Source organism: Haemorhous mexicanus, chromosome 2 (assembly GCF_027477595.1).
Source record: "Haemorhous mexicanus isolate bHaeMex1 chromosome 2, bHaeMex1.pri, whole genome shotgun sequence".
NCBI lineage: Eukaryota > Metazoa > Chordata > Aves > Passeriformes > Fringillidae > Haemorhous > Haemorhous mexicanus.
The window spans coordinates 14,303,017-14,315,388 of NC_082342.1; positions in this window are offsets into that span (position 1 = coordinate 14,303,017).

Here is a 12,372-nt window from a genome sequence, read left to right on the forward strand (position 1 = left end):
CAAACAGGAAACAAGAACGTGACTGAATCAAGATAAAAGCAAAATTTGACCATTTTGGATGTATTATATATAATGATTTGTTATACTTTAATTTATATGCAGCTATGCTGTAATTTCAACATTAAAAGGAGTAAAGTAGGTTTAGAGCTATTGTTATAGAATATTTAGGGAACATCTACCTCACTAAACAGCAAAGAGAGATTGGAGAAGAAAAACTCAGCAAACTTAACTAACAGTTTTATCAGGAATTTAAGAGCGCAGCCACTTAGAGAACAAACTGAAGTTTCATTTCAAACTTTCTACCTCTCATCTTTACCTAGTGAAGCTTTGCCTCATTCTAAAGTGTTATAAGAACTTCTGAAGGTTATTTGTGATTGTTCACAATAGCCCAAGTTGTACTTCTTTAATAGGAGTTTTTTCCTCCCTTACACTGTAGGGAAAATTTCCTAGTATGGTCTAAATAAAAATTTTTCAAATCAAACACTTTGGAAACCTTTACACATTAAATTTTTGACACCTACTCAATGCATATTAATGAAAAATAAATATCTATATATTGCAACTCTTTGCAGGCATTTTAACCCTTTGTAAGAGCAGACAGTAACAGCTGGATGCATTTTAAATACCTCACTACAAATACTACTCTTAAACCTGCTTTGATTTGAAAGACAGATGTCTTTCAAGGAAGGTGGGAACCTCCCTTGGAAAGGAGAGTATGACCCCCTTCCCTCAATATTGTTATAACTTTGAAATTGAGGGGCTTTCAGGCAAACATATGGAAAAAGGAATAACAGTTCTTTACTATGTGTAGAACACATATGGATAACAAGGCAAACAAACAACAAAAGCAGCAACAACAACAAACAAAACCAGAAAATCAGCGGCAGCAGTCTCTTCTCCCCTTGGGTGCAGTTCCACTCATGGCCAGCAGGGGCGATGGTGGCTCCCGGGTGGGCAGGGCCTGTGCAATGATCCCCCGCGCCTGCAGGGGGCGCTGTGGCGCGGGCTCGGCCATTTCAGCATTGGCGGGGGAAGGGGCTCAGGGGTCCTGGGGTTTCCCCTGAGGCACCCCAGCAGATGGTGAAGGGTCCCCTGTTTGGTGAGGTAGGGTGCTAATAAAGTCCCAGTGAACAGCCACTCTCATAAGCAGAGCTCCACTTGAAAGAAGTGGGCAAGGAGACCTGCTCCTTTTTGACGCCTTTATTGTGAAATCAGCTCTGGGTGAGGGCCCGAGGGGTCGCACACACCGCTGCTGCTCCCCTTGGCAATGTGGAGGAGGAGGTTGGCAGCTTTGCTGTATAGCAGAGCTGGGGCTTCCATCCTCACCAGCGTGCCTAGGAAGATGCCTTTGAGTTCATTGTCTAAGGTCCTTACCCTGGTCTAGTTCTTGTCGGGTTATGTGACAACCTGGAATTACACAGATGGAATAGAAGGACAGTTCTCAAGCAGGACAAGTCACTTAGTCTCTTGAACTGCAGGTTGGCTCATCTTTTCTAGGGTGTTATTCCTTTGAAAGGTACCAGAGGTCTCCCAATTTACATATATGCCTGTGACGTTACCTTCTTCGTAATAGCTAGGGCCATTTGGGAAGCAGCGGAGGTAATACTCCATGGATTAAAAAAGGGTACAGGTAAGGGACTGCTGGGTAGGGTGATTAACAATATTGATAATTAACAGAATCAATGCATTCAACCTGGTGATTAGCATTTAACAACCAACAAACATGGTAACTACTGATTAACTGAGCTAACCTATAAGCTTGTTCATAACACACTCACAGGAGAAGAAAGCAGCAGGAGATGGAACCCTGCAGTGGCGGCGAATTCTGCCCACAGCAACTGCAGCCTCTTCTCCCCTGTGCATGCCGAGAGCACAAGAGGGCTGGGAGCTGCACCCAACCCCTTTTCCCCAGCTCAAGTCTCATGGTATATCTGCCCTCCCCAGGAGAATGTCCCTCAGCTATGACGGTAAAGCCAGCTGCATTCCTCCCCCTCCTCTGTGGTTACTTCTTCTGTCTCTCTCAAGTGCCAGTCATTATTGTTTCTTATCAACAAAATGGGAGGAAATTCCATAAGAGAAAGAAACAAAATTAAAAATCATAAACCCCAACACTTACATTTTAGAACATTTTCAGTTTTTTTGCTTGAGTGAGGATAATAGGTATTGCTAAATTCACTACAGACACCTAACAAACATTTTACAGAGAAATGGAGTCTATGAACCAGTGTGTCCTTTACTGAGGTAAAAAGGCACAAAGAACATCTCAAATTAACAATTTCAAAACTTGTACTGAGTTTCTTAGGAGTGAACAGGGAATTCTTAGCAGTAGGTTAACACTGCCATTAACACTGTCTGGGTTCCTATTTCAAATACCACAGGTTCAACAGACTGCATAGTTCATCATAGTAATTTAAATATTGAACAGGAGCTGTTTCCAGAAATTACCTTCCCCTCACTGTAATACAAAATAATTATTGTAGATACACTATTCCATAGCTTATGAAAACACATTTGAAATAATTTCTTTCTTTGAGTCAGCTTTGTGGCAGTCCAAGTAGACCCTAGCCAGGAAGCAAAGCAAAACAAGAGAAAGCTACAAAAGAAAGCAACTTTTAATATTTTTCATTATTGTAAGCACATTGCTTTTTCCATCCAAGTTCAGTGGGAAAAAGAGAAAGCTACAAATAAAGGGACTTTTGATCTTTTCCATTATTGGAAGCACATTGCTTTTTCCAGCCAAATTCAGTCAGAAAGTACATCTGTTTTAGCCCATTACTGCTGATACTTATTTGGTTGGCTGGTTGTTTCCTTTTTCTTCTTGATGAAGTCTTTTCTAAGTTTTCTTTTCTCAAGCCTGAACAATCTCAGCTCCCTCAGCCTTTACTCACAAGAGAGATGCTCCAGACCCTTCATCATGTCTGCAAACCTCCACTGGAGCTGCTCCAGGAGTCCCATGTCTCTCTTGTCCTGAGGAGCCCAAAACTGGACACAGCACTCCAGATGTTCTTCAGCAGGGCTGAGCAGAAGGGCAGGTTCATCTCCCTTGACCTGCTGGCAATACTCTTCAGAGTCTTTCCAGAAAAGCAGAAAAGTTTCCCTCATTTCTGGACTAAAAGCAGATCTTAATTATTATATTTCCCTAAGACCACCATGCAGGAAATACAGAGAACAGGTCATAAGTGTAGATGTTGCTTTACTCTTCATCATTGCTTGCTGTTTAGTAAGTCCCAAAATTGCACAGACACTTTTGAAAGTCCTCAATGAAGAAGCAGTGTAAATATAGCACAATGCATTCAGAAGATTTACATCTGCAGTGCAAATACTTCACAGACAGACTGAGAGTAGAGAAAAATGTGGAAATTTGAGATTATATCAACATCCCCCAGTTACAAGTTTTCTAACATGGAGATCTAACTTTTAATAGAAAAAAATTCTCATTGAATGCATGAATACATGCATTTATTTCTGTTGACCCAAATGCCCAAGGATAATTCATGAGGCCCTTTAAATACAGTAAGAATCTTTGATTTGCAGACTCTTATGAGAGATAAGAGACCAAATGCTTCATCCATTCTTCCTGCCCACAGCTTCAAATATAACAGCTACTAGCTATCTCAGCAAGAAGCAATTGCTGGAGTGTTTATTTTCATCAAATGACCTAGCAGAGCAATAAACAAGTTTATCAAAGGGTGTTAAGACACAAGAATGTGCTGCTTACTCCAAGTAAATAGATATGCACAAATGTGCAGAGTTTCATTCTGATTTCCCTGCGGTATTTTATATGTAAAGACTGAATCCGTCTCAAATATCAAATTCTAAAATAGTTCTAAACAGTTATATACACAATTCTTCATCAAATTTAGTAACAAAACTAGAAGCAAAATGCCGGGTTCAAGCTACTATAAATTTCAAATATGTAGCAAATAAAAGTTGCACAATACAGGATTACTTGTATAAATATAAGTACACATAAATATGACTACTTGAATTTTAGAGGTCTTGTGATGAGCCATCTGGCCATAGGTGCACTAGCAAACAGTTTCAGCTGAATCTGCTCCTTTTGCTTGTATGTATTCTGTTGCCAAAATAAGAGAGAATAAAACCAAGATTCTCACATAAGGGCCATAGTGTTGGATCAAAAATAGAGTGGAAAATATAAACCTATGTTCAAAGTCAGTGTGGTTCTGTCAAGAGCTCAATGCAGAGAAACAATCTAAGTCTTTCATTTCAATGACCTAAAATCTCAGCTCTTCCTAAATATGTTTAGACTCTACCATAGTTTTGACTAACAAAAAAAAAAAAAAGGAATGAATCCTTATAAATTTCAGAATGTTTACGAGATTGCAGTAGGTTATCTCCGAGACTGACCAAGATTAAAAGCAGATATCATTTAGATATGGGAAAAGTGTGACCTTTTAAAAAGTCTATGTCTAACCAACACTAAGAAGCTGTGGTGTTCTGATCAATCCTCTTGTTAAGAGATTTAATTTGAACTTGACTCTGGCTAAAACTGAGTTTTCAGTACCACTGAATCAAGGAGCTGTATCTGAGTTGGCCAGAAGTTTTAGGCCAAACAATTTCTCTTTAAGAAATGAAGTTATTAAAACACACATTTTTATTGAAAATTATGAGAGATATTTTATTGAGTTCAGATTTATTTGAAGAAAAATTTCAGCTGAAAATCAACAGGTAAATCAAATTCTTATGGACAACCACTTTTAATTTTAAAGCTGTGTTTAGTAAAAATTATTAAAGAAAGATGATGTTGACATAAAAAATGTAGGTTTGTGATTATCTAAGTGAAATAATTTTATGTGCTCCCCACCAAAAATTCAGTCTATAATTTTTTTCTATAATTTTTTTACTTTTGACTCTATTTTTATGAGGATATATGATGTAGTTTTTACTAAATGTGCAGGAGATAAAACTTAACTTTCCTACCTTGTACATTATTGAATCTTATGCACTCTCCCTACTTGATTGATTAATACTTAGACAGTAAACCAATACTCATTTGAAGTTTGGTTGAGTACCAAACACTTGGGACCAACAACTGCTGCAATTCATTTTTACACTGTTTACATGGCAAGTCAATTTAATATTATTTCTATCTATACTTCATATTTTTGATTCTTTTGAGTTGGAGATCTTTATGTGCTCTTCATGTCTATTATTTTCTCTCTGGTTTCTTCTAATTTAATTTTGTCTGCTTTCAATTTATTAACTGCCAACCTGGATTACATGTATTTGCAGAGCCATGATTTTTCTATTTCAACCTCAAAGCTATATCTGTAGTCCTTGTTAGAATGGCTGAGGGACAGTATTCTGGAGCCATAAGGCTTCATAAGGCATGGCACAGCTCACATCCATAAGATTGAAGTCTCTTTTCTTCCTACCAAAGGTAGATTGTTAGAACTGGCTGTTGCAATGGTCATTAACATATGCATTCTGTGACATTAGAATAGAATAGAATAGAATAGAATAGAATAGAATAGAATAGAATAGAATAGAATAGAATAGAATAGAATAATTTCACTTGCAAGAGACCTACAGCAATCACCCAGCCTAATTGCCTGACCACCCTAGGGCTGACCTAAAGTAAAAAACCATATTTTTAAAGACGTTGTATAAATGCCTCTTTTAAACACTGACAGGCTTGGGGCATCGACGACCTCTGCAGGAAAGCTGCTTCAGTATTTCACCACCTTCTCAGTAAATAAATGCTTCCTGATATCCAGTCTGAACCTTCTCTGGAGAATCTTTGAACCATTATCATGTCCCATCACTGGATCTCAGGGCAAAGAGCTCAGCACTTTCCTTCTTCACTTTCCTCCTCAGGAAGTTGTAGAGAGCAATGCGATCACCACTCAGCCTCTTTGTCTCCAAACTAGACATGTCCAGAGTCCTCAGATATTCCTCATTGGATGCAATTCCTCCCAGCCCTTTCACCAGCTTTGTTGCCCTCCTCTGGATGCATTCAAGGAACTCCACATTCCTCTTGAATTATACAGCCCAGAACTGCACACATACTCAAGTTGAGGTCACACCAAGGCCAAATACAGGAGGACAGTCACCTCCTTTGACAGCTGATGATGCCGTGTTTGATGCCCCCAGGATGAGGTTTGTCCTTTGGGCTGCCTGGGCATACAGGGCTGGCTCACACTGAGCCTGCAGCCAACCAGCATTCCCAGATCCCTTTCTGCAGGGCTGCCCTCCAGCCACTCCTTCCACAGTTTGTAATTGCACCTGGCAGTACTCTAGGTGCAGAATTTTGTCTTGTTAAATTTCATTCCATTAATGTTTGCTCAATGCTCAAATCTATCTAGACCCCTCTGCAAGGCCTCTGGTCTCCCAGGAGTCCCAAGAGCACCTCCCAGATTGGTATCAAACAGCAAACCTGCTAATGGTGAACTCAACTCTGGCATTGAGATAATTGATAAATACATTGAGTAGAACTGCACATAGAATTTGAGTCTCCCTATTGTCACCCATAAAATGTGCCAAGGGAAGCACTATTAATTTTTTAGAAGGGATAGTCAGGAGTCAGCACTCAGGTCCAAGACCTCAGCCCTGAAGTCCAAGGTTATTTCCAAGGAGATACATGGAATTGTTCAGTAAAGCAAAACTATGATTGAGGTGGTTTCTTTGTTATACAAGCATTCCAGAAAAAGTGGGTAGGCAGGAGTCAGTTCCCAAAACCTTGTAAACCACCAGCAATTTGGCATGTCAGTTAGTAGGATGGACATGTCCTGTCACTCTCTGACCCTGAGAGTGTCCCCTGAACTGGGAAAGCACCAATGACCACAACTCCAGTGCAGCACTTGCTCATCCCCAGGTATTAATGAGCAGGTGGATATACCTGGCACTTTCAATCTATGAAGATAATGCATACACTGTAAATATATATGTTTAATAAAATTTTAAATTAAAAACCTTGCAATTTAAAGGCAATAAGCAAAACTAAATGAGCAATTGTAGCCTAACAGGGATATCAATAAGCCTCTAAAATTTTTCAAGCCAAAGACAAGATCCAATTTTCCACCATCACTACCACCACTGTGCAAAGTTCCAGAGCTCAAACACAGTTATTCAAACAATAAACCCCAGAGTCTTCTGCTCTGATGAAAATTACTCTATCCATAGAAGACCCTCACTTTCACTGCTAAAATCACACCTAAGATGCTCACAATAGCTGTAAAAATGCTTAACATGAGTAATTGATATTGATTTTAGCAGCAAATATTCACTTGAATGTGCAAGATGCAAGCAGCAGCAAGATTAATTTCCTTTTTTCCTTAATGACTCTTCTTATTTGTGGAACCTTCAGTTAATAGGGCAGGCATTCCAAGAATTTTGTTCTATCTCTTTTGTGAGAGAAGTTGCTTTCTAGAAGCATTCACATTGAAAAGGTGGTGATTTTAATATTTTGGAAGTACATGGCCATTATATAGAAGAAGATTCCTATCTGTATTTGTGTTCTTGAACTTCCTTGAGTGCCCTAGATGTCCTACTCTGCATTGTATGCATGACAAATGCTTGGGGATACACTGGGAATAGCACATAACTCAGTACTAGGTTGGACCTTTGCCAGAAGCTGCAGGCTTGCTATTTCTTCAGCTGGGGAAATACAGAGTGGGAATGGGATACTACAGTGCTTGCATAAATGCTCATCTTTATTCCATGAAGGACTGTAAAGAACTTAAACAAAGATCAACCAGTCTGATCTGACTGTAGATACTTAGGGGAATGTCTGAAAAATGCATTTTGTCAGTGAGAGGGGAGCTTGAACAAGTCCTGCCTTTGAATCAGATTTTTGGCAGTAGCTCTGATTGAGGTGGCCTGAGCCCCAGGTTGCTCTCACTCACAGGTTCTTAATAATGGCTGATTAGGTCTATTACAAAATGAATTATTTATTGAATTGGCACAAAATTAACAGACATAAGATTTCAAACAGACTACTTACTACACAGGAATAAAATAAAAATAATTATTAGTAGATAAAATACAGTGCACAATAAAGGCACTTATATTACAGGTGGCAAAGAAATAGTTTAGATTAGGATTCAATGTAACTTACCACCAAATTGATGGTCCTACATATTTCCAGGGTGTGTGGAGGAGGCCTCTGCCTCTGTGAAAGTTTGTGTAGCTCTTACAGTTTGTAAAGTAGCGTTTGTCAGGGATTCCAGTTTATCTCCCCACATCTGTTCTCATGCCCAGTTGTTTATTGGGAATTCTACCCCTGACACCAGAGAGAGAAATTACTAACTAGCCAGTGAGGACCTACTAGTCAAATCACCTGGCCTGGGTTATCTCATCAATTCATGGTGGGGGAAGAAAGTCCAGAGCTATCACACCAGCTGATGGACAGTGCAGCAAGGTCTTCTGTGGTAGAGGGGTCCTGCCACAGTCAGAATAGCTAAAATTTTTTAGAGTATTTATGCCTATATTTATTTTATTCACCGACATTTCTCACTGGAATAAGATTTACAAAATTTGGAGGACATTTGCAGAGCTAATGAAAGAAAGCACCCCATACTCCTGAGACTACAAATCTGAAATCTGCAGGGTAAGCATACATGGGGATTTGTCATTAATCATTCCAATTTGGAGCTCCTCCTCTGACATATACATACACTTGGAGGTTATTTGCCTTGGAAGGATAACCACTGACAGTCAAATTCAACTTTTGTATGGTATAAGTACAATAAGTCAAGGAGTGATTACCTTGCTTTATAGGAAAAAAAAAAATAATCAAGACTAGAGATATGTATATTGATATGTATAACTGATGCTTTAAAAGAACTGTTATCTCACCTGGAAGCATTTTTTAAATTATTTGATTTGATGTGGGGATTAAATATTTAACCAGAACAAAATATGTAGGAAATTCTGAAAATATTTCAACCACTATTAGGAAGAAAGGAAGAGCCTTATTAAATCTTTGAACACTTTTTTATAGAAAGGATACAACTGTAGACTGAACAGAACAAGAAACAGAGTTGTTTAAAAATTACTTCTGCATATAAGGAACACAGCATACCAGCACCCTATGGAGCCATGAATAGATGTCCTTTCTTCCTTTCTCTTCTTCCATCTCTTCCCTTTTGTCATGATTTCTCAATCCACATAATATCATTGTATATCCTCTAAATACCAGTTCGAGGAAAGGAAGCACTGTTTCCATTTTTCAGAGACACTGAAGAGTAAATATGAAGTCCTGGGTCACAGAGCAAGTCTGTGACTCAGCTGGGTAATGCAATATATTTTTCAGAGCTTCAGATCAGTCCTTTGTTCACAAAATATTTCAGCCTTCTAATTAAGACTTGTCACCAATAAGTTAAATGCTTTTGGCAGTTGAATAAATATGTTTTCTTTCTTCACCTTATGGATGGCAGAAGGAGTCATAAAAAGTTTCAGGGACATGCATATGAAAGCTTGGTAATTACAATTTATGGAATAATATAAACCTATAACCTGCAAAGCAAGACAGTGGTTTAAAAAAAAACCAAGAGAGAAGTAATGGGTTTCATTAAAACATTACACTGAGCATAAAATATCTGCCCAATTTCTTGACAAGATCTCAACTCATTTACAGCCATTTATGCTGAACAGCAAGTATGCTTTATATTCTGTGGTGGCAGAAAAGAGCTTAGTCCCAGGCAGCTTAGGCTACTCTGATGTGTGTCCAGGCTTATCAGACACCAGCTGGAAAGCACTGCCCTACATTGCAGCTCTGGCTTATTCCAGCCACAGAACATGAAGGACCTTGGCACTGATTAGGCTTCAGAAGAACAAAAAGGAGTCACAAATGCCTAACAGTTATTAATCATGTGAAAGCAGGAACTGGGGAAAAGTTGGTCTATGCTAAGGCAAATTCCTGTTTGGAAAGCTGTGGGCTTTGCCCAGAGGGCTGGCTAGCAATTTGGCTCCAGGGAGCAGCAAAACTTGCCAAGGAGAAACATGCCAAGGAAAACTAATATGCATTTTGCACAGGAAAAAGAACAGTTAATGTACTTTAAAGTCTTTTCATATACAAATTCAAATCTTCCTTCCACGTACAGGACACCAGAAGTATTGTCAGCAACAAAGGATGTAAGAAGTACAGGAAACCACAATATGTCCTGTTTTCATTCTGTATTAATACTACTCAATTTGGATTTACTTTGTGCTGTATTGAAGCACCAAGATTTGAGACACTGTAAGCACCTGCTTTCTTAACTGCCTTCAAATGTAGCTGTAGGTGGTGCCAAAATCTCTTGGAACTTACTACTGTAGCTAAATAAAGAAAATTTATCCAGCTCTGTATTCATTTGCTCTGTATAGGGAGCAGAGAATTTAGAAGCGTGTAAGGGACAGAGTGAAAACCCCAGTGGTATTATTTTAGAGCAAATCAATTAAGTTTTCAAAGAGTCTTCCAGGACCCAAGACAGGTCTTCTTTTCTTTCTGCTTATAAAAATAAACTAGTTGGGGCAAAACTGACCTAAATGAAATGCTTTTTAGTGCCGGTAGAGATTAGGAGGACTGCACCATAAGCTTCTGAGATGTAATTTCCAGCACTAAAATCGCTACTTTAAAGCTCCTGGATTATATGTAACATAGTACTAAATTTTAATCTGTAAGATTTTTGCAGTTCTGGGATCAGATCCCTTTATCTAGGGGCTCCAAAGGATGTTCAACCTTACAAGCACGGGGTTTTTTCCCTCTCCTGCTCCTGGGCTGGCAGAAGAAAAGATAAATTAGGTTGCTAATATTTATGTAATAATCATAAATTAATTTTTAAATGCTTTTTAAGTTAGGTGACTGTCCTAGTTTTGTATACATTTACAGAAGTGATGCAAAGCATCACTTATTTTGCATTTACGGAAGTGATGCAAAGCTTCTAGCCGCTGCAAATCTGTACACGCTTGTGTGGAAACACATTTAAAAGATGAAAGAAACACGGGAACTTCCTCTTTTCCTTCCCTCCTGGGAACAGGTAGCAAGGGCCAGCCCAGCCTCTGTCTCAGCCGGGCCAGGCCGGGCAGGCTCTGCCGGGTCCCTTCCCGGGGCGCCCGCTGCCATCCTGGCCAGGAAGGAGAGGCAAGGCCGTGGAACCCATGCTGGGCTGGGTTGTAGCTGTGATTCTAACACCTTGCTAAGCCCTGTGAAAAACACCAATCACTTGTTTTTAAAATTTTAAAAGTTTAATAGTAATAAAATGGTTATAAAAATAGCAATATAATTAGAGTAATAATTTTGGACAATTTGGATTAGGACAATATGAGACAAGAGAAACAAAGAGTTAAGGATGTCAGGGTACCTTTTTCAGGGCAAAATTAGTCTGAAAAGGGACTCCCGTTAACAGAGGATTAACTCTTCAAAACAATAACCTGTTGCGTATTCATACATCTCATACACAATGCAAAAATTCCATTCAAACACAGGATTCTGTCTGGTCAGTGTCAACTTCTTCCTCTTAATCCTAATGAATTCCACCATTAAGCCTGAGCAAGGTAGGCAGTTAGTTTCTTCTGATAAGAGGGCAATAAATTCTCTTTCCCTGAAAGATTTAGGTGTTCTGTGGCTGCTATCTTGCTGCGAGTCCTTTCTTTAAAAAAGTATCTTACATAGCACAGTTTCTCTTGTTATAACCTAAAACCATATTTAACACACTGCTTAAGAGAATTAATACAGCATAACTTTCTAACACAACACATATAATATTCATTTTATTATTTGTGAAAAGCCAATCATACCATACACATTTTTCACAGCCCTGTTCCCCTCCCCAGCCTGAGGCCCATCCTGTGGGATACAAGCAGTCCCAGGCTGGGCCACAGATTTGCTTGCTGGGAACCACCGGGCAGGGGAGAGGAAAAACCATCAATCAAGCACCCCCGCCTGCTCCGGCCACAAACACCCAGCCCAGCCAGGGTCGGGTGACCATATGCAAGCCCCGGGCAGAGATATTAACTCTTTCAGTACTTCAATCCTCCCTTGACTGCGAGAAAGGAACAAGAAACAAGATACAAACTCGTAAAAAAGCAACATGAAGACATCAAAGTCAGTAAAGAAGAAGAAAAGTCCCAGATGGGGGGGGATGAAGAGACCTTGATCTAAAATCCCCTTGTAACGCTATAAAGAAAAGACTGTTTCCCTATAACACATAAAAGCATGGAGAGATGAAAAGTTCAAATTGATATCAAGAAAAGGCCTCCATACCTTGTAAGTAAACAGATGTTAAAGTAGCTATGATCCTATGAGAAATTTAAACAGAAAAAAAGAGTAGTCCCATACCCCCGAGAAGTAAAAGATCGCTGTTCCTAGAAATGAAGATGATTTTAGAGGTAGGCAATAAGAATTTTTACCTTTAAACTAATCTTTAAAAC